The sequence below is a fragment of the Nicotiana tabacum genome, chromosome 7, assembly GCF_000715075.1.
Source record: "Nicotiana tabacum cultivar K326 chromosome 7, ASM71507v2, whole genome shotgun sequence".
NCBI classification, from domain to species: Eukaryota; Viridiplantae; Streptophyta; class Magnoliopsida; order Solanales; family Solanaceae; genus Nicotiana; species Nicotiana tabacum.
In genome coordinates this window covers 145,550,182-145,570,952 of record NC_134086.1, presented here as the reverse complement: position 1 = coordinate 145,570,952, position 20,771 = coordinate 145,550,182, and the positions used below count along the sequence as shown (strand labels likewise).

Below are 20,771 nucleotides of genomic sequence, written 5' to 3'. Positions count from 1 at the left end.
TTAGTTATCAATCCCTATTGTAATAGTAGTGCATTTAATAAGAAAAATATTTCTATCAATAGATTAAAAGGTAATTTGCGCGATAGAAATTAAAAAGCTATCTTAGCTAACAGAAATAAATATGTTGATCAACTAAATAAAAGGTTGATTGTAAAATTTTATGGTAAAAATAATATATGTTTTAGTTTTTGATTCAGTATAATATGATACCAACAATTGCTACAAAGAAGAATAATCAAATAATTTAATACCAAATGGTCTTCTATCATTCATGTTGTGAAGTTTATTTTTTTTATATATGTCAGTGTCACTGTATATGTAATAGACTAAGTTAAAATTCATCTTCAATTGCGTATAGATTGATTTTGAAGAAAACTATGCCCATCATGCTACTGAAAAACTTAGATCAGCTGAATAGCTTATGTAAGCACATAGATGGTATATAGAAGTTTTGACAATAACGTCATACGTGCAAAAATTATGATATTAGTCAATGTGCTTCTAAATATATTTTATCCCTGAATTCAATTTTTGTCTTTCGAAACTAAAGAATATTCTTTTAAATTTGTGTGAAAATAATTTTCGATATGTCTATATTTTGCAATTATAATAAATAAAGCACAAGGATAAACATCCTAAATATTGGACTATATTTATTGCAAATATATTTTCTTGGACGAACAACTATATGTTGTACTTTCAAGAGGAATATCAATATCGACAATAAGAGTTCTGGTTATGACATATCAACCAAAGTATTAGAAGAAAACATACACACAAAAAATCATCTACAAAAAAATATTCGGTAAAATACCATCAAATTAAATACTGTTAAACTATAATACATAGTTATCTAACTAACATGATTAAATTAATCGTTTGTGTAAGTTATGATGATGTCCTTTTATCTTGAATTCATGTATTATGCTAATACAATAATATTTTCAACTTTCAAATGATTTAAATGGTTAAACCATCACGTGTCATTATTAACGTGCAAGGTACATTCGTAAATACTACTTCAAAAAAAAAAGATCCAATGGGAGAGTCCTCCCAAACCGAACCATTTAACCGACCCATTAAAGAGACCCATTTACCCGGGGAAAAAAAAAGAACAGTGTAACCCCAATAAGAGCTACAGAAAAACCTTACCGTTCCACTCTTCGTATGCGTGCACATTGCCTCTATCGCTAAGCTCACACTTCTGCTTTCAGCTTCAAAGGTGGCTATCTCTCTCCTATACACACCATTCCATATAGAACACAGAAAGAAAGATAAACAAAGATAAGAGAGTTCCAATCATGGTGGACGTTACGTCTATGGGAGAAATCACAGCCATAGCCGCTAGGATTGGTGTGGATCTTTCCCAAAACGATCTTGACTCAATTCATCTTCCTCCCGGTAAAGATTGCAGCATACCCAAGTCTTAAATCTTGACTTTCCCTTCTTCTTTTTTTTGTGTTTCTGCATTTTTATGATTTATATATGCGCTTTTTATGTGGTGATGCTTATGGGTTTTCTTTCTTTGCTGTAAAGTCTGGGTCTTTTTATTTTTTTTGGAGTTTGAGTTTATTGTTTTGGTTCATATGTTTTGAAGATTAGAAATTTCTAGTGTTTTGTTGGGTTTTTGAGTTTATTGGTTTTATTTTATGTTTATATTCAGTTCAATATGTTAAAATTTTTATGGCGTATATGTCTGGGCTTCTTTTCTATGATGTGAAGTTTGGATTTTGTCAATGTTCTTCTATTGAGTGTGCAAGGCCTGTTAATATGTTGTGAAGATTAGACTTTTAGCGTTTTCTTGGGTTTTGAGTACTCATTACCCTCCCCAGACCTCACTTGTGCTATTTCACTGGGTTGTTGTTGTTGTTGGATTTTGAATATGTTGAGTTTTGCATTTGCGAGTCTTGAATATGTTGAGTTATAGATCCATTACCATTTCTTGATTTATATACGGATTTTTATGTGTTTTTGCATTTTCCTTGAGTTCTGTTCATTTGTTGATAAGATAGAGTTTTAGCGTCTATATTGGGGATTTGATATCTCCATTTGTATTTTCAGACGCTGGGTAATACCTTAATTTATATATGAATTTTTATGTGATTCTGCTTGGTTTCGTTTCTTTTGTTTGAAGTTTAGGCTCTTTTGGTTTGTAATTGTGGCTTTGTTTGAAGTTTAGGTTCTTTTGGTTTGTAATTGTGATTTTGGTTCATACCGATAAAGAAAGGGTTTGTAGAGTTTAAATTCTCTTTGGTTCATATACCATGAAAATGGGTTTTGTAGTTTTTCCTTTGGTTTTGAATTTGTATGTTATTTGGATATTATCAGTGATGATGATGACTTAATGGAGGAGGACCCCTCGGAGTTTGATACTGGTTTTGGGAACATACTGGTGGTGGACAATCTTCCTGTGGTGCCTAAAGAGAAATTTGAGAAGTTGGAAGGAGTAGTTCAGAAAATTTACAGCCAACTTGGTGTTATTAAGGAGGATGGTCTCTGGATGCCTGTTGATCCTGAGACTCAGAAAACCCTTAGGTACTGCTTCATCGAGTATAATACTCCTCAGGTACTCCATTTTTTCTCCTTAGAAGCTACGATGTATCTCATTTCTTTAGACAATGTGTGAGACTTGTAATTGAATTGTGGAAGATGTTAACCAGTGTCATGTTGCTATGTTTTTCTGCTTTAGCAAGCTGAGCTGAGTAAGGAGAAGACACATGGATACAAGCTTGATATGTCGCATATATTTGTTGTTAACATGTTTGACGACATTGAGAAATTCCTGAAAGTTCCCGATGAGTGGGCTCGACCAGAGATCAAGCCTTATGTTCCAAGGGTTAGGCTCTTCATCAGCTGTCTTTTTCTCCGGCGAGCGCTATGTGTCTTAAATATTAGTTTTTCATTCATCTGCTAACATTGAGTTGTTTGTAACCTGGCAAGAGAATCTGCAACAGTGGCTTACTGATGAGAAAGCTAGAGACCAGTTTGTGATTCGGGCTTGCAATGACACAGAAGTCCTCTGGAATGATGCAAGACAGTTGAAGCCTGAGCTTGTTTACAAACGTTCTGTAAGTGAACTTATTTCCTCTTTGTGCTCATTTAGTTATCCATTCATGGATTATTTGTGGTATTGTTAAGTGTCTCATATTTTTAGAATTCAAAATGGGTCTTGTACCGAAACTATTTCTTTAAAAGATATTTTTTTTCTTTTATGAGAGTTTTGTTTAATGGTCTTGTCACACCTCCTTTTTCGCCCGCGCCGCCTCGAAGGGGAGCGGAAAGGAGTTTTTCCAATTAAAGGACAATCGAAACGAGATTTATTTATTTATTTTAAAGTCGCCACTTATGAGATTTTTGGTGTCCCAAGTCACCGGTTGAATCCCGAATCGAGGAAAATATTGACTCTGTTTAATAGTCTGCGCGCCAGAAATCCAGATAAGGAATTCTGTTAACCCGGGAGAAGGTGTTAGGCATTCCCGAGTTCCGTGGTTCTAGCACGGTCGCTCAACTGTCATATTTGGCTTGATTATCTAATATAATACATGTTGAACATATGTGCGAATTTTAACTTTTAACCGCTTTTATCATTATTATTATTTTAACAGAGAATTGCAACATCGTGAAAATATATCTCAAACCACGTCACATCAATGTGCCCGTGGTTATCGACATATTTCGACTCTGTTGAGATTTGGATTTGGGTCACATAAATGTGCACCCGAGTTTAAAAAAATAAATTGTTAAAGGCGCACCTAAAACGACTAGCGTATCATTATTTTGGGTAAGGCCGTGAAATTTGCTAAACGACCGATCCCGAAGTCTATACAATTATTAACCATTTATTGAGGGCCCCGCAACTTGTGTGTTTTATTGGGTGAGGCTCATCTCATTTATTTTAAAAAGGATAATCCTTAAGTGCCTACATTTTTTCTATTAAATTTGTCTCTAAAAAATGAAAGAGAAAAGGTCCTAATTTATTTACATGCTTACGAGTTGTTATAGTCGGGTTCCGAACGCGATTTGTTAAATCAGAGTGTAAACACAATATGGACAGAGTTACTACACCATTTATTTATTTTTTAGGCAATACATAGGCAGTTCGTCCACTAAGCTACTGTCAGATGTTCCATTATATATATTAAACAACTACATGATTTGGATTTAGAGGAAGCTAAATAATGTATATATACAAATAAAATTCAGAATATAACTAAGATAATTCAGAACTTCAACTCTACATTTCATATTCATGCTTCATGTTTCAGTTTACAGTAACCAGCGTGTCAGTTGTGTACCTGATATTGGAACCAAAAGAAAAGGAAGAGCAGCAGGAATGCAGTAGCATACAACAACAGCAACACCCAGCAACCAGATTTAAAAATCGAGCAGAAATCCAGCAACAACCAATGAAGTAGTAGCAAATAACCAACCAAACTCAAGGAACAAACCAAATGAAAAATCCAGAAACACCAACAACAATCAACGGGCAGAAACAAAGTGAATCTTTTTCTGATTGAAAGACTAGTTAATATTTAACCCTTAATTTCTGAATCCGTATATACAGTATATTCAGATTGTATATCAAGTGTATACTACTCTTTCTTTAAATTTCCAGAACGTTTTTCTGTTCCGAAAAATCCTCAAATCTCTCTTAATATTCAGAAAATCTCTTATATCCTCTCAATATTTTCGGAGTTCTCTCAATATTTTCGGAATTCCCCCTCTATATTTTTGAAATTGTCCCCCCTTTATTTGTGTCCAGCTCCTCCATTTATTTACCAACTTCCAGCATTTTAAAATTAAATCCCTCTATCTTCTACCCACCCCCATTTAATTTCCCACTACCTAATGTTTTGTCCCCCATTATATTAAACAATGTATAAATTCTCCACCATTATGTCTTGTCCCCCACTACGTATTATTTTAATATTATTTAATACTTAGTGGACATAGCACTCATTAATTATTTTTAAGACTCCTTTAAAATCTCGAAAATGCCATTTGAAAATATTGAAATTACCATTCTACCCCTGAAAATACTGCAATTTATCATTCTACCCCCATCAACTATATCCAATCCTCCTGAATCAATTAACCAAACTATAGCAGCTATAACCAATTCCTAATCAAATTTCATCAACAAATAATCAACTTCTGCATAATAAACTTGCCAAATTAACAACATTCATGAATTACTAACAGAGTCAGATTCATATCAACAAACTTAACAGGACAAACAAGTAGATTTAAATCACTAAACTCAACATCAGTTGAACTCAAACTAAATCAAACAACATCATAACAAAGATGAATGATTCAAACTAAATCAAAAACTAAAGACCAACACATAAACACTCACATTAAATCACTTGATGAAAAACTAACAAACTTCAAACAAAAAAATGAACCCGAATTAAATCTAACACATTCCTATATTAAAACTAAACAAGAACAAATGAATAAAAACAAACTGAAGAAACAATCAAGAAATGATAAACAACGAACAAGAAAAGAATCAAATATATACTGATTTCAGATCCGAGAATATCAAACAAAATATGGACAGAAATGAAACTTAAACCAACTAACCAGTTCGGAACAACGACGAACTCGAACGGAAACAAATCTGCCCGGAAACTTTGAAACCAAAATAACTCGAATCTGCCCGAAATTTTTTATATATTTTCTGGTTGATTTTAGGCGATGAAGCTGGACGACGAAGACGACCAAGAACTCGACCACAAAGACGGCGATGAAGCAGCGTGAGGCTGGTCGACGAAGGTAGAGGGATGGGGCTATTTGAAGCGACATACTGGTGGAGAAAAGGACGATGATAGTGGTCGACTGGTATGGTGTTGTCGTGCGACGATGGGAGATGGTCATCGTATGGGCGTAATGGTGGAGCTGGACGTGGGCGTGGTGGGAGAGCTGATAGAGTTGCTGGTCGTCATGGTGGACGATGACAAGTGAAGCAGCAACAGCCATGGGAGGGTGGTTTTGAGCTGGAGCTCGACGACGAAGAACGACGATGAGGAGGCTATTGAGCAGCGACTAAAGAAGAAGAAACATCGGCAACAGCAACGTTCGTCACTTGGTTTGGTGGGTGAAGGCGACGAGAGGGCAGCTATGGTTGTTTGGACGTTGGGTTTCAATAGCGGACTGGGAGTTTGGACGAAGAAGATGAAGAGAGGGGGGTGTATTGCTGGGTGTTGAAGACGAAGGGAGAAGGGGCGGGCAGCCATGGGAGGTGGAGCTCGGGGAAGAAGACGATACAGCATGGGAAGCCATGGGAGGGAGCTTGGTTTGGAGATGGAGAAGAAGAAGAAGAGAGGGGGGAAGGTGGTTAGGTTTTTTTAGGTTAGAGTTTTCAAAAAATGAAAAATGAAAAAAAAAATGGAAGTAGGGGGTTGAGATTTGTTTGGGGTTATGGGGCGGACTGGGTCGGGTCGACCCGGTAGGAGTTTATTTGGTTTGGGCCATGGTTGATTTAAATTAGAAGGTGGCCCAATCCGATTTTCTTCCTCTTTTATTGCTTCTTTTCTTTTACTTTCTAAAACTAAAATTCTAAATTAAGTCACAAACTAAATTAACTTATTAAAAATACTAATTAATTCCTAGCAACAATTATCATATAAAATGAAATGACAATTAAAATACAATCACACAATTTGGACATTAAAGGCTAAAAATGCAAAAGATGCTTATTTTTGTAATTTTCATTCTTGTAAAACAAACTTAATTACGCATAATTGTAAGCTTAAATCCTAAACGCAAATGCGATGTATTTTTGTATTTTTTATTAATTTAGCAAATAAACATGCACAGACAAATGCAAACAATACAAGAAAAATAACACAAAATTCACAACAATTGCAAACAAACAAAAAATTGTTTTATTTTTGAGAATTTTTAGGAGTAATTCTCATATAGGGCAAAAATCACGTGCTTACAGCTGCCCCTCTTTGTCCAAAGACACGAAGAGTTTTCGTGCAAAGATAAAGTGAGCGATTTTTGCCCATCCGAGTACTCCGTGTGAAGCATTTTTTTGAAAAATATTTAACCGAACTTTTGCTTCAAAGGTTTCCTACATATCCCTGGCTAGAAGGGAATCAGGTTAATGTAGTTCGGGAAGTTTTGGTAGCTGGGACTACCATGGGACTGCAATGTTACTACTGTTGCATGCTGTTATTACTGCTTGCCGACCTCCTTATTACACCATGCTGAAAGAAAACAAGAAGCTAGACTAGACCATAGTCTATGAATTACAAAATCTTATCTAGATCATGCTCTTGTGTCTCTTGTTGCTTTGATGTCTCGGTGACTTCTCTGGTATTTCTTTACTTTCGATTTGTCTTGTATTCTCCCTTGACTGCCGATCTCGAACTGCTTATTTCCTTTTCGGGAGCTTCGCATTATTTTTCCATCGAGTCTTGGACTTCCTTCCTCTGCTGGGAATTTTTTTTGTTTCCTGCTGGGGATTTCGGCTGTATTCTGTTCTTCAGGGGGGCTCCTGACCTCAACAACAATTTTGAAAAATAAATCACCATTCCTTTCTTCAGGCGGGCGAGATTTCAACAACTTCGAAAAATAAATCGTCATTTTGTTCTTCAGGAGGGCTCCTGACCTCGACAACAACTTTAAAAATAAATCGTCATTCTGTTCTTCGGGGGGGCTCCAGACCTCAACAACAACCGAACATTGATAATCTTAAGAAAACTAAAAAAATGACTCCCTTTTTTTTCAAATTCAAACTTCTTCTTTTTTTTTTTCAAATTTTCCTAGGAGAAAATTCATCAGACTAGGTTTTCTATCTTAGGAGAAAAAATCATCAGACTAAGACGTTGATCCTAGGAGAAAATTCATCGGACTGAGATTTTGTTATGATATCTTGGGAAAAAAATTCTATCGGACCAAGATTTTGACTCTATGAGATAAATCGTCAAACTAGGTCCATTTTGTTGTGATCGTAGGAGAAAGATTCATCGGACTAAGATTTGATATCTTATCTTGGGAGGAAAAAAATTCCATCGGACCAAGATTTTGACTCTAGGAGATAAATCATCAAACTAGGTCTATTTTGTTGTGATCTTAGGAGAAAGATTCATCGGACTAAGATTTGATATCTTAGGAGAAAATTTCATCGGGCTAAGTTTTCTATCTTAGGAGAAAAATTCATCGGACTAAGATTTGATATCTTAGGAGAAAATTTCATCGGACTAAGTTTTCTATCTTAGGAGAAAAATTCATCGGACTAAGATTTAATATCTTAGGAGAAAATTTCATCGGACTAAGATTTCATCGGGAGGGAAATCCATCAGACTAGGACTTTTATCCTAGGAGGAAAATGTAAAGATCAAAGATTTGAGAAACTTACCTTTGTAATTTCTTCTTTTCTTTTCTTTTTCCCTTGCGCTACTTTGTTCTTGTTTCAACTCTCAAGCAAAGAAACATTTATCAGTTTTAAAATGGTGACCGATTTGTAGCCTTGCTGGAGATGGCTTCCTCCTTTAAAAGCTCGTGTTGTCTTCCCACGAGACTATTAGGGATAATGTTGTTGGGGAATTACTTACTTACCTGCTGGGGATAATACCACTGGGGGAGTCTCCTTTCTTCCCCTCCTTCAAAATTTTTTATTTTCTCTCAACACTGTTGGGGATAAAAGTGTTATCATCTCGGGATAACGTTGTTGAGGATAACGCTGTTGGGGGAATTTTATTCCTTCAAATCGGTGCTTCATTCTTCTGGAAGCTGCTGGGGATGATAATGGCTTTTGCTTTTTCGAAACACCAGTTTCATCTCTTTGTTCTGTCTGCTGGGGATAACACTGGTTCAAAACCCACTTTCCTTAAGACTGGTGTTATCTTTCTTCTTCCCCATGTGGATACCTGACTTCCAGAAAATTTTCAAAATGAAAAGAAAATTTTCTGCCCCAGTTTGAAAATCTTCTTTATGGCATGCCTTTCTGCCATCAATGTCATTTCCTTTAAGATTCGACTGTGTTGGTTGGTTGTGATACTCCTACTAGGGATGACTTTTCCCTTTCTCCTTCCCTGCTCTGCGATCCAAAAAACTTGCTGGGGATGATATTATTTGCTTGGGGATGATCCCTTTCTGCTGGGGATATCCCTTTTCTTTTGTGGCATAGCTCGAAAACTGGCATTTCCCCGACCTTTTAGTCTCATATGAATTTCCCAAATCATGCTCATTTCTCCCCGCGTTGTTCTTTCTTGATTTATCCACGGGCCTTGGCCTTGAGGTCTATAACCTTTGATTTCGGCGAGGATATCCCTCTTGACACTCATCCATCCTTTTGTCAATTCCCTCTTGCTGGGAATATCTTTCTTGACACTGGCCTCGCGCTTCTTTCTTGCTGACTATACCACTTGGATGTACTAGTCAGATCTCGTCTTGCATAATTGGAAAGCTGATGGCAGATTTTGAAGTCATTTCTCACTTGTTCTGACCAAATAGACTCTACTGGGGAATTTTTCTATGAAAGGAGAAAGATAAAAAGGAATAGAATAAAAGACAAAGGAAAGAGATGACTCTCTAATGAGGAAAAAATAAAAACCTATCAAATGCAGATACCAACTCTAATGGTCATGACATGCACATATGGCCTATCCTCCGTCGTTAATCATCTTTCACAACTTTTGTCTGGTGATTTCCATCTGATTCTCAATCTTTATTCGACTTGTAGTGCCCGAAGGGTTTTCACTGTCAAGCCTCTCTCATTTTGATTTTTCTCTCAGCTTTCATCGCCTTATGGTCCCCGTGAAGATTTTCACTGATAAGACTCTCTCATTTGTATCACTTTCCAGCTGGGGATTTGGAGTGTTGCTGATATGACTCTCTCTGCTGGGGATTCTTTTTGGCTATCAATTCATTTCCAGTCCATGATCCTTTTCTCTGTTGGGAATCGGGGTGCTATCCCCGACTTCCGTTTGTATGACTTGGCATCTTTCAAAGACTGGTCAAAAGGTCTTTCTTTGGACCGTAACGTGGGGTTTTGGATAGGGCTGGAAAGAAAGGGTATTAGCGGCTCAAAATGAATCAATTTGGGTTCAAAATTTACAACCTTCGGAACCGGCTTTCTCTACATCAAGCACAACTTCTGCCCCAGTTTCTTGCTTGGGGATTTTTTATTTTTTACACTCTGTTACACTATGCACACCATGCACACTATGACCGAGCCCTGAAGCGCCAACGTATCCTCTTTGAGGAATCAGGTCAAACGTAGTTCCCAATTCCTTTGTTTTCTTCTGACTTTCTTTTGTTTTTGTTATCATTTTTTCTTTTCTTTTCATTTTTTTTCTTTTGTTGTTTTTTGTTGTTTTTGTCGCTTTCTTTTCCTTTTTTTTCTTTTTCTTTTTTTCTTTCATGTTTGTGTTTCTAACCTTTGCTACTGATTCCGAATGAGGGGTATGAAAGAAAATAAATAAGGCTCAAAAGGGGTAACGAAGGATAAAGTGTTGGTAGCAGAACAAAATGCCTTCGTCATTCCAGTCTTCAAAACAGGCCAAGTGCAAACAACACACTTAAACATCGCAACATTTTCTGATTGTGCCAGACTTGATAACCATATCCACAAATTCGCCTTTTTATTTGTCATTTTTAAAGCACCGATGGGCAATACTCTCACTTTTATCACCACGAATGGCCCCCTTGTCAATATGGCCAATTTGCTTTTACGGTTTTCTTTATGTTTTACCTCACCCCAGTTTCACACGGTTCGGGCTTCAAATGATCTCAAACTGTTCTTATTTTCAAAAGGGTCCCGATCATCCCCAAATGGCTTTACGATCAACTTTTAAGATTAGGCCTAAACTGTGTGCGCATGTCATATCACTAGAATCGGCGTTGAACAAAAGCAAAACAAAAGGGTAAAGAAAACTAAACAAAGAAGATGACTGGAGATAATAGACCGGAATTTGCATTTAGACAAACGGCGGAACTGTTTGAACAACAAAATAAACAGTTACAACCCTAAAACCAACCCAGATAACACCATATTAGGTACTAGACAAATAAAAGGATAAGGGGGTTTGACCACAAGACAATATCCGGATTACAACCTTGAAATAATCCGGACGACAGAAATGACAACAAAATAAACCACCAAAACTCTTCTCTGGCTGACCAAGAGATGGAGTGCCTTTCCAATTAGTTTTAGCCACTGAGTTCTGCATCATCATTTCCAAGACCATTACCAACTTCAATATCATTATCATCAGTTAGCAGTTTCCCGTGATGATTCTCAAACTCCATGTCACCAGGCATCTTCCCCACAAAGTGTGCATCATGATGTGCCGGTAAAGGATTCTGCGCGATATTCTGGGCGTCGCTATCTTGGATCACAATCAGATTTTCCTGGATCATCCTTTCTATTTCTCTTTTCAAATCCCGACAGCTTTCAACATTGTGCCCCTGGGCATTGGAATGGTATGCACACCTTTTAGAAGGGTCAAAGCTTCTTGCACGTAGGTCCACATGATTTGGAGGAATAGATGCAATCATGTCATAATACTTTAACTTCTCAAATAAGCTTTCATAGGACTCTCCTATTGTTGTAAAATTATCTTTCAACCTTCGTTCCCCTTTATACCTCTGGCTTGGATGTGGGTTATAGGGCACTTGAAAATTTTGTGGAGGCTTCCGGAGATTTTGTGATGCTCGTGCTCGCCTTCTAGGGTGTTTTGGTGGCTGGGCAACATACTGAGGTGGAACAACAGAGTGCTGTGGGTTCTGAGGGGGATAATATTGCTCGGGGGATTCATGGAAAACTTGAGGAGGCTGCTCATACTTTTGAGATGTTCTCATGGGACCTCTTCTCGACCCTGATGTCATCATGATTTCTTCAATCTTGTCATTTGTGTCGCTAAAATTATCAGACTCAACCCGGAAAGCCTGAGTTGCGGCTTTAAAAACTGCTTGACTTATAATTTTGCCCGTCTTAAGACCATTCTCTATCATTTCTCCCATTTTGATTGCTTCCGAGAAGGATTTGCCAACTGCGGACATCATGTTTTGAAAGTAATCTGGCTCTTGCGCTTGAAGGAAGACAGTTATTAGCTCGTGGACATCCATGGGTGGCTTAACTCGAGCTGCTTGCTCTCTCCATTTAATGGCATATTCCCGAAAACTTTCACTTGGTTTCTTCTTCAGGTTTGAAAGGGAAATGCGGTCTGGGGCAATGTCGATGCTGTATTGGAACTATTTGACAAAGGCCTGTGCCATATCATCCCAGACATACCAGCGAGACGTGTCTTGATCCACAAACCACTCGGAGGCTACTCCCGTAAGGCTTTCCACAAAATAAGCCATCAACAATTCTTCATTTCTTCCCGCACCCCTCAGTTGATTGCAATACCTTTTCAGGTGGGCTATGGGATCTCCATGTCCATCGTACTTTTAAAATTTGGGAGTCTTGAAACCAGGCGGCAAGTGGACATCGGGGAACATACACAGATCTTTGAAGGCAACACTCTTTTGACCTGCCGACCCTTGCATATTTGTCAACCATTGTTCTAAGCTTTTCACTCTTTGGGTCATTTCTTCTTGTACCATCTTTCGGGCAGGCTTCTCAATCTTTTCAGGAACATCAAACGAGTACGAGTGGTATTCATGGGAGTGGTACTGCTCTTGTTGTGTCACAAATTGTGACTCATGACGAGGCTGTTCTTGACCACTGGCCCATGCTTGACACATTTCGGTCATTTGCTGTGTCAGTATTCTATTTTTCTCCGGCACAGTAGACTCCTGTTGAATCCTCTGACCCTGAGTCTCTTGAGCACTTGTAACAACTTCGATGTCAGTTATCATTTTCCTTGGATCTTGTGTTTCCATCTTACCACAAACCGACCACCTCAATTTTTCTTCACAATTCAAAGCAAAACAGGTTAGAATGGACTCAGTCAGTCCTCATTATAAACAACATTTTTTTCATTTCAACATTTTTTTTAGGTGTGGTCGAATCTTATAGAGATTGCCTATGTATCATGACCCCGCATGAATCAGACCTTGCGTAGTTCGGACTAAATGAAAGGTAACAACAATGAAACATTTTTTTTTTGAATTTTCAATTTTCATAATAAAACAAACTGGGTTTCAAAGGTTTAAAGATGACCTACAAACTCGAAAATCAAACAACCCACATATTCTAATCAAAAGATTTACAAACTCAAAAACAAACGGCCAGTTTCCTTTCCCTGTTTGACAAATGCAACCAAACGGTTATTTTTGCAAACGTGGCCCCTTCCAAATTTCACATGAATTTTGAGGCCGGGAAGGATAATTTTATGACATTTTACAAACTTGTCCGTTCTTTTACGAAAATAGTCTTTCGACAACTGAAAGATACTCTAAGGCTATCTCGGCAAGAACGGTTTAAGACACTGCCGAAGCTGGCTCGGCTTATTTTGACCAAAAATCTAAACGGTATTCACCTGACCGCTGACTCTTTGTGTTTTTTTTCTCAAATTAAAATAAAAGATATGGTGTTGCAAACACGTCATTTCAGCGTCTCGGGGACAAAGATTTTAAGGTTGCGTTAGCTAACCGGCCAAAATCCTAAAAAATGACCCAAGGTGGCTGTTTATACAAAGTCAGCCTTCCGGCGTCCCTTTCGGGAACATTCGGCTACTTTCGACAAAAACAGCATCACCCGACTTATTTATGACTCTTTTTATTGTTTTTCAAAATAGAAGACCCGATATTGCAAATACGGCCTTTCAGCGCCTCAGGGACGAAGATTTCAGGGTTGTGTGGGCCAACTGGTCAACATCTAAAAAATGACCAAAGGTGGTCGTTTATACAAAGTCAACCTTCCGGCGTCCCTTTCGGGAACATTCGGCTATTTTTGACAAAAACGGCATCACCCGATTTATTTATGTCTAAAATTGAAGTTTTTGACACATTTTTTTTACGGCTATTTTTGCAAAAGGGGAGGTTGGACCCGATGAGGGTTACATACGTATCTCACATCCTGTGAAAATCAAACCGGCGTAGTTCGGGCAAATTAACTGAACTATTTTAAAACATGACTTTTTTTTTCATTTTTGGCAGCAAATAACAAAACCACTTTCAAAGCACGACTCTTTTCCTTTTCATTTTTGGCATTTTCATAAACAAATAAAAAACTATTTTAAAAATAAGACTCTTTTTCATTTTCATTTTTCATGGCAAGATAAACTATTTTCCTTTTCTATTTTTGAAAACAAGACAGAACAACGACTTTTTTTTTCTATTTTTCCTTTGCTTTTAGTAAAACAAACTAATAAAACATTTTTTTTTTCATTTTCTCAAAATTTCGGCAGAGTTTCGACAGTATTTGGGCATTGGATTTTTCAAAAATAAACAATTAACTCCCTAAGCGCTATTTCTCTTCTTTTTTTCTTTTCCTCAATTTCACAATATTCCTGATATTCAAAAATCGGTCAGCATGCGGGCGCGGGACAAATAAATGCATGGAAAACAAATAGGATGCATCAGGATGGTCTTTTCATTTCAGGTTGCTAGTCCTAAACGGACCCAACCCCTGTGTTGAGTCCCCTAAATCAAATGCAACATGATGCAAACAAGCGTTCCTACTAGGGATCCGGCATGAGGTTTTGCTATATTAGGTTTATCCTGGGTGTTTGTTCTAGACCTGGCTTACCCGAGCGGACAACTCGAGCCGAGGATGGGAACTGCATACCGGTAACCAAAAGATCATCTGATTTTGCAACTCCTCCGAGTCCTCGTTCTATTTTGGAATAGGACACTAACAGAAAGAAGTCACGACCAGCGTGCACTCCCCAAGAGAGAGAAGAGAGGGATTTCGTAGCAGTTTTTATATACGATTCAGATAATATCAAAGCGGTAAGAGTAACATTTTGCACATTTAGGCTAAAACATGTAATAAAATCAGATAATAAATGAACCCAAATAATAACAATTATTCTAAGCTCGAATTTTTGAACCCTGAACCAGAGATTCTGGGTTACCGTCCCCAGCAGAGTCGCCAGAGCTGTCACACCTCCTTTTTCGCCCGCGCGAAGGGGCGCGGAAGGGAGTTTTTTCCAATTAAAGGACAATCGAAACGGGATTTATTTATTTATTTTAGAGTCGCCACTTGGGAGATTTATGGTATCCCAAGTCACCAGTTGAATCCCGAATCGAGGAAAATATTGACTATGTTTAATAGTCTGTGCGCCAGAAATCCGGATAAGGAATTATGTTAACCCAGGAGAAGGTGTTAGGCATTCCCGAGTTCCGTGGTTCTAGCACGGTCGCTCAACTGTCATATTCGGCTTGATTATCTGATATAATACATGTTGAACATATGTGCGAATTTTAACTTTTAACCGCTTTTATCATTATTATTATTTTAACAGAGAATTGCAGCATCGTAAAAATATATCTCAAACCACGTCACATCAATGTGCCCGTGGTTATCGACATATTTCGACTCTGTTGAGATTTGGATTTGGGTCACATAAATGTGCACCCGAGTTTAAGAAAATAAATTGTTAAAGGCGCACCTAAAACGACTAGCGTATCATTATTTTGGGTAAGACCGTGAAATTTGCTAAACGACCGATCCCGAAGTCTATACAATTATTAACCATTTATTGAGGGCCTCGCAACTTGTGCGTTTTATTGGGTGAGGCTCATCTCATTTATTTTAAAAAGGATAATCCTAAAGTGCCTACATTTTTTCTATTAAATTTGTCTCTAAAAAATGAAAGAGAAAAGGTCCTAATTTATTTACATGCTTATGAGTTGTTATAGTCGGGTTCCGAACGCGATTTGTTAAATCAGAGTGAAAACACAATATGGATAGAGATACTACACCATTTATTTATATTTTAGGAAATACATAGGCAGTTCGTCCACTAAGCTACTGTCAGATGTTCCATTATATGTATTAAACAACTACATGATTCAGATTTAGAGGAAGCTAAATAATGTATATATACAAATAAAATTCAGAATATAACTAAGATAATTTAGAACTTCAACTCTTCATTTCATATTCATGCTTCATGTTTCAGTTTACAGTAACCAGCGTGTTAGTTGTGTACCTGATATTGGAAGCAAAAGAAAAGGATGATCAGCAGGAATGCAGTAGCATACAACAACAGCAACACCCAGAACCAGATTTAAAAACCGAGCAGAAATCCATCAACAACCAGTGAAGTAGTAGCAAATAACCAACCAAACTCATGGAACAAACCAAATGAAAAAATCCATAAACACCAACAACAATCAACGGATAGAAACAAAGTGAATCTTTTCAGATTGAAAGACCAGTTAATGTTTAACTCTTAATTTCTGAATCCGTATATCCAGTGTATTCAGATTGTATATAGGGTGTATACTACTCTTTCTTTAAATTTCCAGAATGTTTTTCTGTTCCGAAAAATCCTCAAATCTCTCTTAATATTCAGAAAATCTCCTATATCCTCTCAATATTTTCGGAGTTCTCTCAATATTTTCGGAATTCCCCCTCTATATTTTCGGAATTGTCCCCCCTTTATTTGTGTCCAGCTCCTCCATTTATTTACCAACTTCCAGCATTTTAAAATTAAATCATACTATCTTCTACCCATCCCCCTTTAATTTCCCACTACCTAATGTTTTGTCCCTCACTATATTAAACAATGTATAAATTCTCCACCATTATGTTTTGTCCCCCACTACGTATTATTTTAATATTATTTAAATATTATTTAATACTTAGTGGACAGAGCATTTATTAATTATTTTTAAGACTCCTTTAAAATCCCGAAAATGCCCTTGAAAATACTGAAATTACCATTCTACCCCTGAAAATACTGCAATTTACCATTCTACCCCCATCAGCTATATCCAATCCTCCTGAATCAATTAACCAAACTATAGCAGCTATAACCAATTCCTAATCAAATTTCATCAACAAGTAATCAACTTCTGCATAATAAACTTGCCAAATTAACAACATTCATGAATTACTAACAGAGTCAGATTCATATCAACAAACTTAACAAAACAAACAAGTAGATTTAAATCACTAAACTCAACATCAGTTGAACTCAAACTAAATCAAACAGCATCATAACAAAGATGAATGATTCAAACTAAATCAAAAACTAAAGACCAACACATAAACACTCACATTAAATCACTTGATGAAAAACTAACAAACTTCAAACAAAAAAATGAACACGAATTAAATCTAACACATTCCTATATTAAAACTAAACAATAACAAATGAATAAAAAACAAACTGAAGAAATAATCAAGAAATGATAAACAACGAACAAGAAAAGAATCAAACATATACTGATTTCAGATCCGAGAATATCAAACAAAATACAGACAGAAATGAAACTTAAACCAACTAACCGGTTCGGAACAACGACGAACTCGAACGGAAACAAATCTGCCCGGAAACTTTGAAACCAAAATAACTCGAATCTGCCCGAAATTTTTTATATGTTTTCTGGTTGATTTTAGGCGATGAAGCTGGACGACGAAGACGACCAAGAACTCGACCACGAAGACGGCGATGAAGCAGCGTGAGGCTGGTCGACGAAGGTGGAGGGATGGGGCTGTTTGAAGCGACATACTGGTGGAGAAAAGGACGATGATAGTGGTCGACTGGTGTGGTGTTGTCGTACGATGATGGGAGATGGTCATCGTATGGGCATAATGGTGGAGCTGGACGTGGGGGTGGTGGGAGAGCTGATGGAGTCGCTGGTCGTCATGGTGGACGACGACAGGTGAAGCAGCAACAACCATGGGAGGGTGGTTTTGAGCTGGAGCTCGACGACGAAGAACGACGATGAGGAGGCTGTTGAGCAGCGACTAAAGAAGAAGAAGAAACATCGGCAACAACAACGTTCGTCACTTGGTTTGGTGGGTGAAGGCGACGAGAGAGCAGCTATGGTTGTTTGGACGTTGGGTTTCAATGGCGGACGGGGAGTTTGGACGAAGAAGATGAAGAGAGGGGGTGTATTGCTGGGTGTTGAAGACGAAGGTAGAAGGGGCAGGCAGCCATGGGAGGTGGAGCTCGGGGAAGAAGACGATGCAGCATGGGAAGCCATGGGAGGGAGCTTGGTTTGGAGATGGAGAAAAAGAAGAGAGGGGGGTGGTTAGGTTTTTTTAGGTTAGGGTTTTCAAAAAATGAAAAAAAAAATGGAAGTAGGGGGGTTGGGATTTGTTTGGGGTTATGGGGCGGACTGGGTCGGGTCGACCCGGTAGGAGTTTATTTGGTTTGGGCCATGGTTGATTTAAATTAGAAGGTGGCCCAATCCGATTTTCTTCCTCTTTTATTGCTTCTTTTCTTTTACTTTCTAAAACTAAAATTCTAAATTAAGTCACAAACTAAATTAACTTATTAAAAATACTAATTAATTCCTAGCAACAATTATCATATAAAATGAAATGACAATTAAAATACAATCACACAATTTGGACATTAAAGGCTAAAAATGCAAAAAATGCCTATTTTTGTAATTTTCATTCTTGTAAAACAAACTTAATTACTCATAATTGTAAACTTAAATCCTAAACGCAAATGTGATGTATTTTTGTATTTTTTATTAATTTAGCAAACAATACAAGAAAAATAACACAAAATTCACAACAATTGCAAACAAACAAAAAATTGTTTTATTTTTGAGAATTTTTGGGAGTAATTCTTATATAGGGTAAAAATCACGTGCTTACAGGTCCCCTCTGGAAACGTATTTGGCAACAATTCACAGACAAGGTGCTGCAATTTGGGGTGGTGCTACCACTTTCAACCGTCTGATGCGCTATGCACATCCACAGGTTAGTTTCTGTTTATTTTCTAGTGAACCTTTGTAGGTGTTTTGTGACTTACCTCTGCTGGCTTTAAATTCAGGTAAAGCTGATTGATTTCTCCCCTAGTGAAAGATATCTGGTGATATACAGCAGCCACTAACCAAGTAACCCCCGTGACACTCATGTAAGTCTGAGTTTTATTATTTTTGTGTATCTAATTGTGGCCATACTGGATTGCCTCTAATATAGATTTATTTCAAGGGGTTGTGCTAAATATTTTTGATGTGAGAACTGGGAAAGTGATGAGATATTTCAAGGGAAGCGCCGATGAATTTGCAATTGGAGGAACTAGAGGTGTTACTGGTGTGTCGTGGCCAGTTTTTAGGTAAGATTTGATCCTATTGTAAGAGACGCTTTCTATCCTTCTCTGCTACCTGTTGGTAAAGTTATACCTAACATTTGTAAACTCTTGCATGCTTGAGTGCATACACGATTCCTCAGAAATATAATGAAAAGTGGGGCTGGAATACTTTCTTAACTCTCTTTTTGAGATGATTTCAGGTGGAGTGGTGGTAAAGAAGACAAGTACTTTGCAAGAATAGGAAATAATGTCATCTTTGTTTATGAAATAGAGACTTTATCTCTTATTGATAAGAAATCTATTAAGGTTGAAAATGTTATGGATTTTACCTGGTCGCCAGCAGATCCAATTCTTGCACTTTTTGTTCCTGAATGCGGAAATCAACCTTCCAGGGTTTGTGCTAAAACTTTTATGCAAGTCATCACTAATTTGGAGGAACTACTTGTATTTGCATTTGAATTAAACCTTTATTAAATTGACAGGTAAGTCTTGTGCAAATCCCAATCAAAGAGGAGTTGAGGTAGAAGAATCTCTTCAGCGTTAGTGATTGTAAAATGTATTGGCAAAGCAATGGAGACTACATTGCTGTCAAAGTTGACCGATACATAAAAACTAAGAAAAGCACTTACACTAGATTTGAGCTGTTCAGAATCAAATAACGGGACATTCCGATTGAGGTTTTGGAGCTTGACAACAAGAACGACAAAGTTATTGCATTTTCCTGGTAGCCAAAGGGTCACAGATTTGTTGTTATCTATGGTGACAACCCTAGGCCAAACATCAGTTTCTACTCTGTGCGGTCTGGCACTAACACGGGCCGTGTTTCAAAGCTGACAACTCTTAAGGGAAAGCAGGCTAATGCTCTTTACTGGTCACCTAGAGGCCGCTTCCTTATTTTGGCTGTACTAAAAGGTTTCAATGGGCAGTTGGAATTCTTTGATGTCGATGAGCTTGAAAAAATGGCATCTGCTGAGCATTTTATGGCCACAGATGTTGAATGGGATCCTACTGGAAGGTATTGAATTTTGCTCTTTCATTAGTTTTGCCCTAATACACCTTCTTATTTTGGTTCTTATACTTTTGCTTTATTGTGCATTTCAAGGTATGTATCAACATTTGTTACCTCAGTTCATGAGATGGAAAATGGATTCAACATTTGGTCTTTCAATGAAAAGCTGTTGTATAGGATACTTAAGGATCATTTCTTCCAGGTAACAGTCTTTCCATACATTGTTCACTGTACTTATTCCTACTTTTGGCCTATAAGCGACTTGGTCACACTGCTCAAAATATTCTACCTCCTAAATTGTTACTATATGTTTGGGATGGTTTCTGATTCTGGAGAGCAGTTCAGTGAGAGTTGGGCACTCAGATTGAGTTGAGCACAACGTTTCATTCTAAGACGGACGGGCAATCCGAGCGGACCATTCCGATTTTGGAGGATATGCTCTGAGCCTATGTCATTGACTACGGAGGATCGTGGGATCAGTTCTTGCCTTTAGCAGTGATTGCCTACAACAACAGCTACCAGTCGAGCATCCAAATGGCTCCTTATGAAGCATTGTATGGTAGGCAATGTCGATCTCCGGTTGGATGGTTTGAGCCGGGGGAGGCTCGGTTGTTGGGTACGGATCTGGT

The 20,771-nt window shown here is 37.6% G+C and overlaps 1 pseudogene; it reads left to right on the top strand.

Annotated features, from left to right (window-relative positions):
* The first annotated feature begins 1,294 nt into the window (after positions 1-1,294).
* LOC107779113 (eukaryotic translation initiation factor 3 subunit B-like) lies at positions 1,295-20,469 on the top strand (annotated as a pseudogene).
* Positions 20,470-20,771: the final 302 nt, after the last annotated feature.